We start from the raw sequence: 18,624 nt of genomic DNA, 5'->3' as shown, positions 1-18,624 counted from the left end.
TCGTAATGTGGGGGCTATTGAGGTTTTTTAATACACCCTTTTCTGTTGAGCAGAACAAACACAAAATAATGAATACGGTTTCGTTTAATTTTCACATCGGAAACACCGCGGCCATTGAGATACAATATTTTTCGCATTTATCTCGAGACGCGCGCTCTTTATCTTAGAAGAGCGGCACAAAACGGAGGCGGCGAGAACAGTTTCAAACATTTTTGGTGGCTGGTTTCGGTTTCTTTTTCGAAGCAGAGCAGGTATAAGCGGCCATCATTCCATTCCTTTTCTCCCTTCTCTCTTTCCTTCTTTTGTGTACCGCTGTTCTGCGCTCTCCACATTTCAAAGCAGTTTTCCGCATATTTTGCACATTAATATTGTTTTTTATTCTCTCGTTTCACTTTGTCAGCACTGCATTTGTGCAAATTCAACTCAATTTTCACCGAAATGCACGTATTTCGATGCATTTGTTTCAACAAGCGGCGTCGGCGTTGGCATCGACATCAGCGTCAGCGTCAGCGTCAGCGTCGCCGACAGACCGGAGACTTTTGGGCGTTAAAATTATTCTACATGCATTTTATTTTTTCTTGTCGCGCTTGCTCCTCGCCTTCGGTTTTCGCTGTTTTCTCGCACTACCGATTTATTGATATATTGCTGGCAAGCTGCGTCTTGCAATGTCTTTTTATATGGAAATTGTGCGGTTTTATTTGTTTCAAGCGACAGCTGCACTTTCAGCGCACCAACACACACATGCACACACACACACACACACAAACACGCAGGAACTCACATTTCGACGCGTCGCACGTCGTTTCAGCGGTTGCTTTACTCACTGTTTATTGCCTTGTTGCGTTACGTTTCGCGTTCTCTCTATTTTCTCTTTCACTTTTGCCTACTCCACTATCCACTTGCTTCGTGGTCTTCGCGTTGTCTGTGTGTTTGGGTTTGACTTTTAACGATTTTAACGGTAGCACCTCTATAGTTTTCGATTTATTGTCAACGCGTACTCGCATTCAGTATATTTTCAGTATATATTCAGTATATATATACACATAATGGCAGAAAAAAAAGGGTATGAACAGCAGGCAAAACGGCCCTGAAAATGCAACCGCATGCAAGCTGAAATCCACTTTTGCTTAATATTTTCATCACACGCGAACCTCGACATTTGTCTTGGCTGTTTTTGCCCCTTGTCCTTACCCTTTTTTATAGCCCATTTTAAATTACGACTCAATTTTTCGTCGCAAGAAAGAGTGAACGATTTATCAATATGACACATTAAAATTATTAGACGAATAATTCATCAACCCCTTTTGTTACCTACATGGAATTTTTGATTATAAAAACGAGAAAAAAGAGGATAAAAGGATAAAGTCACCCTTTTGACTTCAAGGTATATTGTTTGTCAACAACGCCGAGGTAAGGTTCGTACGAACCTTGCAATTTGCCTTGGCTGTACTTGTTTGTTGTCCATACCCGTTTTTAAGGCCCATTAAAAAATAACGACTCATTTTTTCGTTTCAGAAAAGAGCAGAAGTCTGACCGTCTGATAAAAAACGTACTTAGCCCACTTAAACCCCCTTTATTTAAACTGATAATAACTTGAACTAGACAAAAAATAATATTTACTCTTGCATGTCCTTCATCTTTATATAAAAAAAGACCACGATATTTTTCACCTAAAGTGCTATAAAAATATTTAATCACGAATCATGCTGACTTAATTCGACTTAAGATTAGCTAAGACCTTCAGTCCTCAAAACATAATTTTATCCGATAGATGAATCAATTTTCTAGAAGATTAGCTAGCTTTAAATGCTTAATTTAATTTTATTGTGCCTAAAATAAGGTTTGAGCAAAGAAGGTCAGAAATAAAACGTAATGAAATGGACAGTGTTGCGATGAAAAATCCCTCCAGGCTTGCGAAAAAATATCGGTATTTTTGTGCGATAAGCGCAACTTATCGGCGCTTTTTTTTTAAATAACAATGTTATAAAGCTAAACAAAATGTTTTTACATTTTATTTCTGTTGATTTTGATTTTGATTTTATGACTATAATTATTTCGACCTTGTTATATACATAGTAAATCAGCAAATGCATTTATTAATTTCGGCATCGCAGCATTCAGAAGCCGGATAGGCGTCGAGGCAACAGGCCGGATTGTAGACGAAACAGTCGGTGGTCTGGTGCACTTCCTCTGTACCTTTTTTTTATTGAATCAATTCTCCTTCGCCTCCTTTGCTTCTTATTTCTCTCTTGCTATTTCTTTTTTATCTTTATTTTATTCAACAAAATATTCCATTTTTTTATTAAAATTTTATAAACATTTATAATCTGCACCGAGCCAACACTAGCTGACGGTACAGACGAGGGCGAACTGACGAAGTAGACGGTGGAAAACGGTCTGGAAAAAATAGAATGGAATATTGACCGTACTTTCCACCCATTCCCAGGTTGTAGATATCGTGCACTTCGTAGTTTTCATTTTGGAGCTGTTTTAGCACAATAACCTTTTTCACCTAGTGGTGATAGCTTTTTCCACGAACGCAGGTGTCTTATTTGGGATTGTTTCTGACATCTGTCAAAAGTTAAATAGAGTTGTGTGTCAATCTTTTTGCACGTGTGACTTTTCTTGTGAAACGTATATACACGTTCCGCCGACCCACCTTCTCATCGTACTGAGCTAATCATTACAACAAAATTTTAGTTGCTTTACTTCGCATCGCATCCACATCTCGCATCATGTCTTTCCATTTTGATCAAGTTTTATATTCATATAAAGCAATGCAAAATCAGCAATATGATAATAAAGATATAAAAGGGTCATTCGTTATATAGAGCGGCTATACCACGATGCATAGTTTTGGCAATTGCGGTCAGCGTACTTTTGGGCGCACAGATTAGAAAGAAGAAGGATAGATTCGAATCTGGCGGGCTAGGCCGATAGATCGACCATGGTTGCAAGTGTGTACACACAATTTTTGTACAAACACATTATATAGATAATCTCTTACGTTTTATTTGTTTGACCTTTGGGCAAAATCAAATAAAAGCAAGTATTTAAAATAAACCAGTCGAGTAGAAAATTGATTCATTAGTCGGATAAAATTATGTGGGCAGGCCTGAGGGTTCTATTTAGCTAGTAATATTCGCCAGAATATCAAAAATACGTCGGTATATTTTGAAAATAATACCGTATATTTCAGTATTTATTTGAATCGGTAATAACCGGTTGACAACAATGAGTCCCATTCCATACTTTTAAATTATGTTCTTAAATTACTATATTTGGACATCGACTTAGGGTGAATATTACCAATTATTGGGGAATATTAACACGACGCATCCTGACATTCTGTCGCAGCCGTTTCCTGCCATAATTTTCATTGGCGGAAAGCAATAATCGCGTTCCATGTTGCGGAAAAATGCAAGCAACAATGCATGCCCTAGGAAAGGATATTATAGAATTGAGAAAATGTTTGTCATCCCAGGCAAAAATTTAGTCTCTGCTGCAAAAGCAAGTATTTAGAGTAAGCCAGTGAGTAAAAAATTGATTCATAAATCGTATAAAATTATGTGGGTAGGGCTGAGAGATATAGATAGCTATTAATATTCCACGGAATATCAAAAACGAGGAATATGGATTATAGAGCTTGAGTTCGTCAGTATATTTACGGTATATTTTGGTATATTTCTGAGGGTAAAAAAATTATAAATTAATAAAAAATTATTTCAGCGGCGGTGAAGATGAAAATACCCGACGAGCCAGCAGAAAAAGTGATTCGGAAGGCTATTCACAACATTAAGAATAGTCATTTTCAGAAGACCTCAAGAGAAAAAAAAAACAAAGCAGACAATAATGAATAATAATAAATAAAAATAATTGGAAAAATAAACAATTACAATGTATTACTTTTTATATTAAATGCATGATTTTACGTGAAAAATCATCACTTATTAAGTGCATGATATTTAGGTAAAAATCATCACCTATAAAATGCATGATTTTTAGGTAAAAATCATCGCTTATTATGTGCATGATCTTTAGGCAAAAATCATGCATTTAATAAGCGATGATTTAAGCCAAAAAATCGTGAAAAATCATCGCTTATTAAGTGACGCGGTCATCGACGTGTCAGCAACTGAGTCATTAATGACCCGTACTGCAGGGTAGCTAGAGGCAGTACTCACACACACACACAAACACACACATGCAGAACATATCTCAACACTAATACAGGGACAGAGATTACAAACTTGTTTTGCCTCGCTCTCGCTGGATCCCTGACCCTGCTCTCCCGCTCTTTCGTTCTCTTTTGTTTGGTGTGAGTGAGTCAGAGTGTGGCTGCGATATGCAAATTGGAAAATGTTGTGCAAAACCCTTTTAGCGGCAAATTGATTTGGTTTTTGACCAACTTGAAGAGCTGTGGCATCTTTTAACGCTGATGATTTCAGCAGAGAAATTAATGAATTGGTGTGGCTGATTTCGACGGATGTTTACTCAATTTTGTCACCGCAGCGAGAAAGTAATGCTAAATTCAAAGAAGTTGGCCCGGCTAAGAGAAATCAAAATGGAATGAATGAGGTGTGATTCATTCATTTCCACGGCGATGACTCGGAACTATTGAGAGTGCGAGAAGACCCAGCCCCAGAGAAGGGACAAACGAAACACTGCGCAAATTGATTAGTTTACTCCGGGCTCCGGGGCTTCTATCAGTTGGTTTTATGTCAGGTAATTTCGTGTTTCGGGCGTGGTTCCCAAAACTGTATCGTTATGGCAGGAAAAAACATTATATATGCGCCTCGTTTTTGACTGTTGCAGCTGCCTGGCCTGACCTAATCGGATTAAAAGAAGAATTTTTCAAAAATTCTCAGCTCAAAAGTAACACCCCAAAAGACTGCAGCTGTGAACTGGGACAGCCACTCGAAACTGGTCAAGACGAAGCAAAGCCAAAGCCATAGCCAACGCCAACGCTGGCGGAGCTCTACAGGTTTTTCAGGTCGCTTCAGGTGAAAGCAGGAGAGAGGAGGAACTGCAAGATGATAGGGCGGGAGGAATATGTGGGCAAGGGTTCGCCAGTAGAACTCACCTGATTCTCGTGGGGCACCCAGACCAGGCGCTTTTGTGTCCATTCCGCCTGTGTGGCCGGATCATTGTATTGGTTCCGTTCCACCGAAAGGTATTTCAGCTCGGGATCGTTGCGAATTACTTCTTCCGACATTGTAGCGGTGTATTTACTCTCTCTCTCTCTATATATATATATATTATTCTCACTCAATTCAACTATGGTTTTGTCGTTTGAGTTTTCTCGTCGTAATGTGGGGGCTATTGAGGTTTTTTAATACACCCTTTTCTGTTGAGCAGAACAAACACAAAATAATGAATACGGTTTCGTTTAATTTTCACATCGGAAACACCGCGGCCATTGAGATACAATATTTTTCGCATTTATCTCGAGACGCGCGCTCTTTATCTTAGAAGAGCGGCACAAAACGGAGGCGGCGAGAACAGTTTCAAACATTTTTGGTGGCTGGTTTCGGTTTCTTTTTCGAAGCAGAGCAGGTATAAGCGGCCATCATTCCATTCCTTTTCTCCCTTCTCTCTTTCCTTCTTTTGTGTACCGCTGTTCTGCGCTCTCCACATTTCAAAGCAGTTTTCCGCATATTTTGCACATTAATATTGTTTTTTATTCTCTCGTTTCACTTTGTCAGCACTGCATTTGTGCAAATTCAACTCAATTTTCACCGAAATGCACGTATTTCGATGCATTTGTTTCAACAAGCGGCGTCGGCGTTGGCATCGACATCAGCGTCAGCGTCGCCGACAGACCGGAGACTTTTGGGCGTTAAAATTATTCTACATGCATTTTATTTTTTCTTGTCGCGCTTGCTCCTCGCCTTCGGTTTTCGCTGTTTTCTCGCACTACCGATTTATTGATATATTGCTGGCAAGCTGCGTCTTGCAATGTCTTTTTATATGGAAATTGTGCGGTTTTATTTGTTTCAAGCGACAGCTGCACTTTCAGCGCACCAACACACACATGCACACACACACACACAAACACGCAGGAACTCACATTTCGACGCGTCGCACGTCGTTTCAGCGGTTGCTTTACTCACTGTTTATTGCCTTGTTGCGTTACGTTTCGCGTTCTCTCTATTTTCTCTTTCACTTTTGCCTACTCCGCTATCCACTTGCTTCGTGGTCTTCGCGTTGTCTGTGTGTTTGGGTTTGACTTTTAACGATTTTAACGGTAGCACCTCTATAGTTTTCGATTTATTGTCAACGCGTACTCGCATTCAGTATATTTTCAGTATATATTCAGTATATATATACACATAATGGCAGAAAAAAAAGGGTATGAACAGCAGGCAAAACGGCCCTGAAAATGCAACCGCATGCAAGCTGAAATCCACTTTTGCTTAATATTTTCATCACACGCGAACCTCGACATTTGTCTTGGCTGTTTTTGCCCCTTGTCCTTACCCTTTTTTATAGCCCATTTTAAATTACGACTCAATTTTTCGTCGCAAGAAAGAGTGAACGATTTATCAATATGACACATTAAAATTATTAGACGAATAATTCATCAACCCCTTTTGTTACCTACATGGAATTTTTGATTATAAAAACGAGAAAAAAGAGGATAAAAGGATAAAGTCACCCTTTTGACTTCAAGGTATATTGTTTGTCAACAACGCCGAGGTAAGGTTCGTACGAACCTTGCAATTTGCCTTGGCTGTACTTGTTTGTTGTCCATACCCGTTTTTAAGGCCCATTAAAAAATAACGACTCATTTTTTCGTTTCAGAAGAGAGCAGAAGTCTGACCGTCTGATAAAAAACGTACTTAGCCCACTTAAACCCCCTTTATTTAAACTGATAATAACTTGAACTAGACAAAAAATAATATTTACTCTTGCATGTCCTTCATCTTTATATAAAAAAAGACCACGATATTTTTCACCTAAAGTGCTATAAAAATATTTAATCACGAATCATGCTGACTTAATTCGACTTAAGATTAGCTAAGACCTTCAGTCCTCAAAACATAATTTTATCCGATAGATGAATCAATTTTCTAGAAGATTAGCTAGCTTTAAATGCTTAATTTAATTTTATTGTGCCTAAAATAAGGTTTGAGCAAAGAAGGTCAGAAATAAAACGTAATGAAATGGACAGTGTTGCGATGAAAAATCCCTCCAGGCTTGCGAAAAAATATCGGTATTTTTGTGCGATAAGCGCAACTTATCGGCGCTTTTTTTTTAAATAACAATGTTATAAAGCTGAACAAAATGTTTTTACATTTTATTTCTGTTGATTTTGATTTTGATTTTATGACTATAATTATTTCAACCTTGTTATATACATAGTAAATCAGCAACTGCATTTATTAATTTCGGCATCGCAGCATTCAGAAGCCGGATAGGCGTCGAGGCAACAGGCCGGATTGTAGACGAAACAGTCGGTGGTCTGGTGCACTTCCTCTGTACCTTTTTTTTATTGAATCAATTCTCCTTCGCCTCCTTTGCTTCTTATTTCTCTCTTTTTATTAAAATTCTATAAACATTTATAATCTGCACCGAGCCAACACTAGCTGACGGTACAGACGAGGGCGATATAGATATCGTGCACTTCGTAGTTTTCATTTTGGAGCTGTTTTAGCACAATAACCTTTTTTCACCTAGTGGTGATAGCTTTTTCCACGAACGCAGGTGTCTTATTTGGGATTGTTTCTGACATCTGTCAAAAGTTAAATAGAGTTGTGTGTCAATCTTTTTGCACTTGTGACTTTTCTTGTGAAACGTATATACACGTTCCGCCGACCCACCTTCTCATCGTACTGAGCTAATCATTACAACAAAATTTTAGTTGCTTTACTTCGCATCGCATCCACATCTCGCATCATGTCTTTCCATTTTGATCAAGTTTTATATTCATATAAAGCAATGCAAAATCAGCAATATGATAATAAAGATATAAAAGGGTCATTCGTTATATAGAGCGGCTATACCACGATGCATAGTTTTGGCAATTGCGGTCAGCGTACTTTTGGGCGCACAGATTAGAAAGATAAAGGATAGATTCGAATCTGGCGGGCTAGGCCGATAGATCGACCATGGTTGCAAGTGTGTACACACAATTTTTGTACAAACACATTATATAGATAATCTCTTACGTTTTATTTGTTTGACCTTTGGGCAAAATCAAATAAAAGCAAGTATTTAAAATAAACCAGTCGAGTAGAAAATTGATTCATTAGTCGGATAAAATTATGTGGGCAGGCCTGAGGGTTCTATTTAGCTAGTAATATTCGCCAGAATATCAAAAATACGTCGGTATATTTTGAAAATAATACCGTATATTTCAGTATTTATTTGAATCGGTAATAACCGGTTGACAACAATGAGTCCCATTCCATACTTTTAAATTATGTTCTTAAATTACTATATTTGGACATCGACTTAGGGTGAATATTACCAATTATTGGGGAATATTAACACGACGCATCCTGACATTCTGTCGCAGCCGTTTCCTGCCATAATTTTCATTGGCGGAAAGCAATAATCGCGTTCCATGTTGCGGAAAAATGCAAGCAACAATGCATACCCTAGGAAAGGATATTATAGAATTGAGAAAATGTTTGTCATCCCAGGCAAAAATTTAGTCTCTGCTGCAAAAGCAAGTATTTAGAGTAAGCCAGTTAGTAAAAAATTGATTCATAAGTCGTATAAAATTATGTGGGTAGGGCTGAGAGATATAGATAGCTATTAATATTCCACGGAATATCAAAAACGAGGAATATGGATTATAGAGCTTGAGTTCGTCAGTATATTTACGGTATATTTTGAAAATGCGGTATATTTTGGTATATTTCTGAGGGTAAAAAAATTATAAATTAATAAAAAATTATTTCAGCGGCGGTGAAGATGAAAATACCCGACGAGCCAGCAGAAAAAGTGATTCGGAAGGCTATTCACAACATTAAGAATAGTCATTTTCAGAAGACCTCAAGAGAAAAAAAAAACAAAGCAGACAATAATGAATAATAATAAATAAAAATAATTGGAAAAATAAACAATTACAATGTATTACTTTTTATATTAAATGCATGATTTTACGTGAAAAATCATCAGTTATTAAGTGCATGATATTTAGGTAAAAATCATCACCTATAAAATGCATGATTTTTAGGTAAAAATCATCGCTTATTATGTGCATGATCTTTAGGCAAAAATCATGCATTTAATAAGCGATGATTTAAGCCAAAAAATCGTGAAAAATCATCGCTTATTAAGTCATGATTTTTCGGCAATGCTCGATGACAATGTCATCGATTATGCCCTAGGACATCTCCATGTTAATGTCATCAGCTCAGCGTATGGCCGGTCATCGACTATGTCATCGGGGGTAGTGACGCGGTCATCGACGTGTCAGCAGCTGAGTCATTAATGACCCGTACTGCAGGGTAGCTAGAGGCAGTACTCACACACACATGCAGAACATATCTCAACACTAATACAGGGACAGAGATTACAAACTTGTTTTGCCTCGCTCTCGCTGGATCCCTGACCCTGCTCTCCCGCTCTTTCGTTCTCTTTTGTTTGGTGTGAGTGAGTCAGAGTGTGGCTGCGATATGCAAATTGGAAAATGTTGTGCAAAACCCTTTTAGCGGCAAATTGATTTGGTTTTTGACCAACTTGAAGAGCTGTGGCATCTTTTAACGCTGATGATTTCAGCAGAGAAATTAATGAATCAGCTGTGGGAGGATCATTTGGTGTGGCTGATTTCGACGGATGTTTACTCAATTTTGTCACCGCAGCGAGAAAGTAATGCTAAATTCAAAGAAGTTGTCCCGGCTAAAAGAAATCAAAATGGAATGAATGAGGTGTGATTCATTCATTTCCACGGCGATGACTCGGAACTATTGAGAGTGCGATAAGACCCAGCCCCAGAGAAGGGACAAACGAAACACTGCGCAAATTGATTAGTTTACTCCGGGCTCCGGGGCTTCTATCAGTTGGTTTTATGTCAGGTAATTTCGTGTTTCGGGCGTGGTTCCCAAAACTGTATCGTTATGGCAGGAAAAAACATTATATATGCGCCTCGTTTTTGACTGTTGCAGCTGCCTGGCCTGACCTAATCGGATTAAAAGAAGAATTTTTCAAAAATTCTCAGCTCAAAAGTAACCCCCCAAAAGACTGCAGCTGTGAACTGGGACAGCCACTCGAAACTGGTCAAGACGAAGCAAAGCCAAAGCCATAGCCAACGCCAACGCTGGCGGAGCTCTACAGGTTTTTCAGGTCGCTTCAGGTGAAAGCAGGAGAGAGGAGGAACTGCAAGATGATAGGGCGGGAGGAATATGTGGGCAAGGGTTCGCCAGTAGAACTCACCTGATTCTCGTGGGGCACCCAGACCAGGCGCTTCTGTGTCCATTCCGCCTGTGTGGCCGGATCATTGTATTGGTTCCGTTCCACCGAAAGGTATTTCAGCTCGGGATCGTTGCGAATTACTTCTTCCGACATTGTAGCGGTGTATTTACTCTCTCTCTCTCTATATATATATATATTATTCTCACTCAATTCAACTATGGTTTTGTCGTTTGAGTTTTCTCGTCGTAATGTGGGGGCTATTGAGGTTTTTTAATACACACTTTTCTGTTGAGCAGAACAAACACAAAATAATGAATACGGTTTCGTTTAATTTTCACATCGGAAACACCGCGGCCATTGAGATACAATATTTTTCGCATTTATCTCTTTATCTTAGAAGAGCGGCACAAAACGGAGGCGGCGAGAACAGTTTCAAACATTTTTGGTGGCTGGTTTCGGTTTCTTTTTCGAAGCAGAGCAGGTATAAGCGGCCATCATTCCATTCCTTTTCTCCCTTCTCTCTTTCCTTCTTTTGTGTACCGCTGTTCTGCGCTCTCCACATTTCAAAGCAGTTTTCCGCATATTTTGCACATTAATATTGTTTTTTATTCTCTCGTTTCACTTTGTCAGCACTGCATTTGTGCAAATTCAACTCAATTTTCACCGAAATGCACGTATTTCGATGCATTTGTTTCAACAAGCGGCGTCGGCGTTGGCATCGACATCAGCGTCAGCGTCGCCGACAGACCGGAGACTTTTGGGCGTTAAAATTATTCTACATGCATTTTATTTTTTCTTGTCGCGCTTGCTCCTCGCCTTCGGTTTTCGCTGTTTTCTCGCACTACCGATTTATTGATATATTGCTGGCAAGCTGCGTCTTGCAATGTCTTTTTATATGGAAATTGTGCGGTTTTATTTGTTTCAAGCGACAGCTGCACTTTCAGCGCACCAACACACACATGCACACACACACACACAAACACGCAGGAACTCACATTTCGACGCGTCGCACGTCGTTTCAGCGGTTGCTTTACTCACTGTTTATTGCCTTGTTGCGTTACGTTTCGCGTTCTCTCTATTTTCTCTTTCACTTTTGCCTACTCCGCTATCCACTTGCTTCGTGGTCTTCGCGTTGTCTGTGTGTTTGGGTTTGACTTTTAACGATTTTAACGGTAGCACCTCTATAGTTTTCGATTTATTGTCAACGCGTACTCGCATTCAGTATATTTTCAGTATATATTCAGTATATATATACACATAATGGAAGAAAAAAAAGGGTATGAACAGCAGGCAAAACGGCCCTGAAAATGCAACCACATGCAAGCTGAAATCCACTTTTGCTTAATATTTTCATCACACGCGAACCTCGACATTTGTCTTGGCTGTTTTTTCCCCTTGTCCTTACCCTTTTTTATAGCCCATTTTAAATTACGACTCAATTTTTCGTCGCAAGAAAGAGTGAACGATTTATCATGACACATTAAAATTATTAGACAAATAATTCATCAACCCCTTTTGTTACCTACATGGAATTTTTGCTTATAAAAACGAGAAAAAAGAGGATAAAAGGATAAAGTCACCCTTTTGACTTCAAGGTATATTGTTTGTCAATAACGCCGAGGTAAGGTTCGTACGAACCTTGCAATTTGCCTTGGCTGTTTTTGTTTGTTGTCCATACCCGTTTTTAAGGCCCATTAAAAAATAACGACTCATTTTTTCGTTTCAGAAGAGAGCAGAAGTCTGACCGTCTGATAAAAAACGTACTTAGCCCACTTAAACCCCCTTTATTTAAACTGATAATAGCTTGAACTAGACAAAAAATAATATTTACTCTTGCAGGTCCTTCATCTTTATATAAAAAAGACCACGATATTTTTCACCTAAAGTGCTATAAAAATATTTAATCACGAATCATGCTGACTTAATTCGACTTAAGATTAGCTAAGACCTTCAGTCCTCAAAACATAATTTTATCCGATAGATGAATCAATTTTCTAGAAGATTAGCTAGCTTTAAATGCTTAATTTAATTTTATTGTGCCTAAAATAAGGTTTGAGCAAAGAAGGTCAGAAATAAAACGTAATGAAATGGACAGTGTTGCGATGAAAAATGCATCCAGGCTTGCGAAAAAATATCGGTATTTTTGTGCGATAAGCTTATCGGCGCTTTTTTTTTTAAATAACAATGTTTTAAAGCTAAACAAAATGTTTTTACATTTTATTTCTGTTGATTTTGATTTTGATTTTATGACTATAATTATTTCGACCTTGCTATATACATAGTAAATCAGCAACTGCATTTATTAATTTCGGCATCGCAGCATTCAGAAGCCGGATAGGCGTCGAGGCAACAGGCCGGATTGTAGACGAAACAGTCGGTGGTCTGGTGCACTTCCTCTGTACCTTTTTTTTTATTGAATCAATTCTCCTTCGCCTCCTTTGCCCCTTATTTCTCTCTTGCTATTTCTTTTTTATCTTTTTTTTATTCAACAAAATATTCCATTTTTTTATTAAAATTCTATAAACATTTATAATCTGCACCGAGCCAACACTAGCTGACGGTACAGACGAGGGCGAACTGACGAAGTAGACGGTGGAAAACGGTCTGGAAAAAATAGAATGGAATATTGACCGTACTTTCTACCCATTCCCAGGTTGTAGATATCGTGCACTTCGTAGTTTTCATTTCGGAGCTGTTTTAGCACAATAACCTTTTTTCACCTAGTGGTGATAGCTTTTTCCACGAACGCAGGTGTCTTATTTGGGATTGTTTCTGACATCTGTCAAAAGTTAAATAGAGTTGTGTGTCAATCTTTTTGCACGTGTGACTTTTCTTGTGAAACGTATATACACGTTCCGCCGACCCACCTTCTCATCGTACTGAGCTAATCATTACAACAAAATTTTAGTTGCTTTACTTCGCATCGCATCCACATCTCGCATCATGTCTTTCCATTTTGATCAAGTTTTATATTCATATAAAGCAATGCAAAATCAGCAATATGATAATAAAGATATAAAAGGGTCATTCGTTATATAGAGCGGCTATACCACGATGCATAGTTTTGGCAATTGCGGTCAGCGTACTTTTGGGCGCACAGATTAGAAAGAAGAAGGATAGATTCGAATCTGGCGGGCTAGGCCGATAGATCGACCATGGTTGCAAGTGTGTACACACAATTTTTGTACAAACACATTATATAGATAATCTCTTACGTTTTATTTGTTTGCCTTTGGGCAAAATCAAATAAAAGCAAGTATTTAAAATAAACCAGTCGAGTAGAAAATTGATTCATTAGTCGGATAAAATTATGTGGGCAGGCCTGAGGGTTCTATTTAGCTAGTAATATTCGCCAGAATATCAAAAATACGTCGGTATATTTTGAAAATAATACCGTATATTTCAGTATTTATTTGTATCGGTAATAACCGGTTGACAACAATGAGTCCCATTCCATACTTTTAAATTATGTTCTTAAATTACTATATTTGGACATCGACTTAGGGTGAATATTACCAATTATTGGGGAATATTAACACGACGCATCCTGACATTCTGTCGCAGCCGTTTCCTGCCATAATTTTCATTGGCGGAAAGCAATAATCGCGTTCCATGCTGCGGAAAAATGCAAGCAACAATGCATACCCTAGGAAAGGATATTATAGAATTGAGAAAATGTTTGTCATCCCAGGCAAAAATTTAGTCTCTGCCGCAAAAGCAAGTATTTAGAGTAAGCCAGTTAGTAAAAAATTGATTCATAAGTCGTATAAAATTATGTGGGTAGGGCTGAGAGATATAGATAGCTATTAATATTCCACGGAATATCAAAAACGAGGAATATGGATTATAGAGCTTGAGTTCGTCAGTATATTTACGGTATATTTTGAAAATGCGGTATATTTTGGTATATTTCTGAGAATAAAAAAATTATAAAATAATAAAAAATTATTTCAGCGGCGGTGAAGATGAAAATACCCGACGAGCCAGCAGAAAAAGTGATTCGGAAGGCTATTCACAACATTAAGAATAGTCATTTTTAGAAGCCCTCAAGAGAAAAAAAATACAAAGCAGACAATAATGAATAATAATAAATAAAAATAATTGGAAAAATAAACAATTACAATGTATTACTTTTTATATTAAATGCATGATTTTTCGTGAAAAATCATCACTTATTAAGTGCATGATATTTAGGTAAAAATCATCACCTATAATATGCATGATTTTTAGCTAAAAATCATCGCTTATTATGTGCAAAGGTTTCGGCTACAAAATTAACCTGAGAGCATGAATCAAGCAACGCTCTACCGAGTTTGTATTCACCTGTGGCATCCTTTACCAAAACCATAGCTGTTGCCAACCAAATTTGATCATCTGCTGCGATCGCCATATGAGAATGTGAAGCAGCTTGATGAGCTGTTTGCCAGGAGGGTTGCGCTGGTTGGAGTACCGGTTCAGTAGTTGAAGATTGTCCTGCTGATGATTGGGGTGGCTGTTGCGGCTGAGAGTGATGCAAAGATGAATGATGATTCCGATTACAGGATCGGCAACGATGAGTCGACGAACATTGCGCCACTCTATGACCATTTCCAAGACAATTGATGCAGAGACCGAGGCGTTTTGCATTGTCGTACCGTTGGTTGCTGTTCATAGCCTTGAACTGAGCGCAATTAGAGATCTTATGGCCAGAACTAGAACAAAGTGTACAAGACGGATTAGTGATAGCAAACGACGAGTTTATTTGGTGATTAGAATGACGATTTGACTTATTGGATTCAGCCTTTCGTTGTGACGAAGTAGCAGCCGAGTGTTCAGACGAATGGAGAAACTGACAGTGGCGTTCCAAAAGCTGTGTGCATGCTAGCCAGGTTGGCAGAGTTTTGTAGTCCTGCGATTCCTTCCACTTGTTCCGAGTTTGCTGATCACACTTTTCCATTATAATATATATAACCATAGCGTGAACAATGTTCTCAGGTTTGCCGATGGACTCCAGCGAGCTTAATATAGCGGATGCCTTATCCACTGGGCTGTGAAGCTGCTGACTGTTTGACCTTTCCACAGGTTGTAGTGCAAACAATGCCTCAATACCTTCTAAAAATATAAGAGTAGGATTATCAAAACGGCTTTTGAGTTTTGCTAGGGCCTTCGGATAGTTTTCGCTTGTAACCTGGAATGCCTGAATTGTATCTAATGCCGGCCCCGTGAGGCAGGTCAGCAAATAATTAAACTTTTCTATATTAGACAATCCAGACTCACGCACAACAATTTGCTCGAACGAGTGAATGAAATTCTTATAGTTTGCATATGTTCCGTCGAAAGTGGGTAGCGACAACCTTGGTAACGATGACTTCACTGGCGGTGGGTGGTAGTCCGGCGCAACAATGCTGGCGTTCAGATCTCCTCCCATTTTTTCCTTTATGGCTAGCTTGATTGCTATGTATGTATCCTCCAAATCTGCCCGTCCTTCATCATTCGGACTAAGGTCTTCAATATTAGCTTGGACATTTAAAACATTCTTGAAATACGTTTCTAAGATGTTCAACCGATAGCGAAGCTCATCATTGCATATCGGGGTTTCCGATTTAGCATCTACCACAGATTTGATCCGAGTTATATTTCGTTTTACTTTGCTCCGTTGGCGTTTTAAGTCTTCGAGCGTCGTCATTTTGTTGTGAAGTGTAATTACGCTGACACAGAACTAGAGCTTCCAAAAATAACAACAACAAAAAAAAACGCAGCAAGCAGCAGCAGCTAGAGCACAAATCCAACGGTGAAAGCAAAAGCAAAAGTTCCAGCAGCGGCAACGAAAGCAAAACGAAAGTGACGCGGTGGAATTCCAATAGAAAGAATGCGTTGATCAATGGACCAAAGCAGGTAGCTGCAAGGCGAACGAACCGAGAATGCAAGCGCCGTTGAATGCGTTGTGGGTGACAAGCGAATGATAAAATTAAGCGAGAACGGCGAGAGCAAGGCGAGGACAACGATCCCGCGATCTAGACGAACAATTCTGATACGGTTTTCGGAACTTTCGATTGCAGCTGCGAGACGAGCGTGTAATTGTTGCCTTTGTAGATTGCGATTAGTTTAATTGTTCACAGAAGAATTAACATAACACACATGCCCCACGTTGGGCGCCAAAATGTTTGTACACGGAGCGTTTTCCGCATTAATGTTAATTCACGGATGGGGGTGTGTTAGTTTTTTCTGCAAACGAATCAAAGTCTATACAAGAAAGAGAAAAGTCGATCGATCCAGTTGAGTATTAGGGAATAACTATTTATTACAAATCTTATTGCTTGAGTACTGGGCATAAGAGAGAGAATACAGTGGTGAATTTAGTACAATTATGGTGAGTAAATACAAAAAGTGAGCGTAGGCTCTATATTTTACGAGGGTCATTTGAATACTTGTTCCTTAAATGAGTTTGACCGAACAACTGTCCCGTGGTTGGTCAGTGCGTCATGTGCTGGTCCTGGCAATATAATATTGCTTACTTCCTTTCTTATATAGTTTCACTGCAGTTTCTGCAGCTTCCCTCCATCCTACGTATTGGTTTAATCCACCATTGAAAATTGGTAGGGATTCTATTACTTTTAATGTGGTGTCATCTTTGATTGTCTCATCTATTGTTTCTGCCTGATAATCTAAAACCTGATCGGATTTAGATTCTATTTGTTGTTTCAAATTTACTATTTGCTCCTGTACTTGTGAAATTTGAAGTGCTATCAATTGTTTGACCAGATCTGCAGTGAGATCGGTCCTTGTCTGTGAGTTAATCATTTTTAGTTTTCCAAAGTCTAAAGTTAGTTGATCCACCTTAAATTTTTCTTATATGTTTGTTTTTATATTCTTGACCACCGCTGGGCTTAAACCTAATTGAACTTATATATTTAGTACTACAACTTTCGCTCACTAACTATCCGGTAGGGGTCGTCCTTCTTAGGCTCTTCCTTCTTGGTTTGGCTGACAATTCTTCGAACGGGTCTTCCTTCGTAAATTTCTTTGTTGTTTAACTGGGTCTTCTGGGGGTCTTCCTTCTCTGGCTTAGCTGGTAGTTTCACTTTCTTTGTGTTTTGTTTTGATTTGTTTTGTTTAAAGATTTTGTTTTTTTTTTTTGTATTTTTGAATTGTCTTGATTAGCTTTTTTGTATTTATTTTTGCACACCCTAAGCTCCGGTTTGTTTCCTTTTTATCTCACTTTTTCTTATCTAATATCTCACAGTCACTCCGCGTTTTTATATTGAAGGATTTATTCCATTAATTAATTGTCTTTCGGGTTTCGGCACGACGCAACACTTTTTTTACTCGGTGCTTTTTACACAACGTCGCCCCACGTTGGGCGCCAATTAAATAACTGCGGTAGCGGATTGCGTTTTTTAAAAAGTTTTTATTTAACTTCTAAGTTTACTGATATAGATTTAAGTTGAGGGTCACAAAGGATTCCGGACAAAGGGTTTGCGCGATCTTAGTTTTTAGCTCGACTTTTCGGTGTCGCTTCTGGATCAAGACTGACTTGAACTTTTCGATCTTTGCATCGTCGATACCTTTCGGGAATAGTTTTTCTATAAACATCTCAATTGATTTCGCCATTCCGAGTATTGGATTTCGTCATTTAAAGAGAGAACTGTAAAATGCCCAAAGTGCAGGATCTGCTTTACTCACTGTTTATTGCCTTGTTGCGTTACGTTTCGCGTTCTCTCTATTTTCTCTTTCACTTTTGCCTACTCCGCTATCCACTTGCTTCGTGGTCTTCGCGTTGTCTGTGTGTTTGGGTTTGACTTTTAACGATTTTAACGGTAGCACCTCTATAGTTTTCGATTTATTGTCAACGCGTACTCGCATTCAGTATATTTTCAGTATATATTCAGTATATATATACACATAATGGAAGAAAAAAAAGGGTATGAACAGCAGGCAAAACGGCCCTGAAAATGCAACCGCATGCAAGCTGAAATCCACTTTTGCTTAATATTTTCATCACACGCGAACCTCGACATTTGTCTTGGCTGTTTTTTCCCCTTGTCCTTACCCTTTTTTATAGCCCATTTTAAATTACGACTCAATTTTTCGTCGCAAGAAAGAGTGAACGATTTATCAATATGACACATTAAAATTATTAGACGAATAATTCATCAACCCCTTTTGTTACCTACATGGAATTTTTGCTTATAAAAACGAGAAAAAAGAGGATAAAAGGATAAAGTCACCCTTTTGACTTCAAGGTATATTGTTTGTCAATAACGCCGAGGTAAGGTTCGT

The 18,624-nt window shown here is 38.5% G+C and overlaps 2 long non-coding RNA genes across 3 annotated transcripts; one reads left to right on the top strand and one right to left on the bottom strand.

Annotated features, from left to right (window-relative positions):
* Nucleotides 1-6: 6 nt before the first annotated feature.
* Nucleotides 7-11,754, bottom strand: LOC117191777. Of its 2 annotated transcripts, XR_004474066.1 has the most exons (4): nt 11,361-11,754; nt 10,387-10,650; nt 5,084-8,666; nt 3,713-3,820 (listed from the first exon to the last, which is right to left on the bottom strand). It is a non-coding gene; the product is annotated as an uncharacterized LOC117191777 (long non-coding RNA). The 2 variants fall into 2 exon arrangements; XR_004474065.1 differs by lacking the exons at nt 3,713-3,820; nt 11,361-11,754 and adding an exon at nt 7-42 and having other exon boundaries at nt 10,387-10,785.
* Nucleotides 11,755-11,868: 114 nt separating this feature from the next.
* On the top strand, nt 11,869-12,460 carry LOC117191783. The gene is made up of 2 exons (XR_004474075.1): nt 11,869-11,960; nt 12,092-12,460. It is a non-coding gene; the product is annotated as an uncharacterized LOC117191783 (long non-coding RNA).
* The last annotated feature ends 6,164 nt before the right edge of the window (nt 12,461-18,624 follow it).

The sequence above is a fragment of the Drosophila miranda genome (assembly GCF_003369915.1).
Source record: "Drosophila miranda strain MSH22 chromosome Y unlocalized genomic scaffold, D.miranda_PacBio2.1 Contig_Y1_pilon, whole genome shotgun sequence".
Lineage (NCBI taxonomy): Eukaryota > Metazoa > Arthropoda > Insecta > Diptera > Drosophilidae > Drosophila > Drosophila miranda.
The sequence above is the reverse complement of the archived record's forward strand: the minus strand, read 5'-3'. Positions and strand labels throughout refer to the sequence as shown.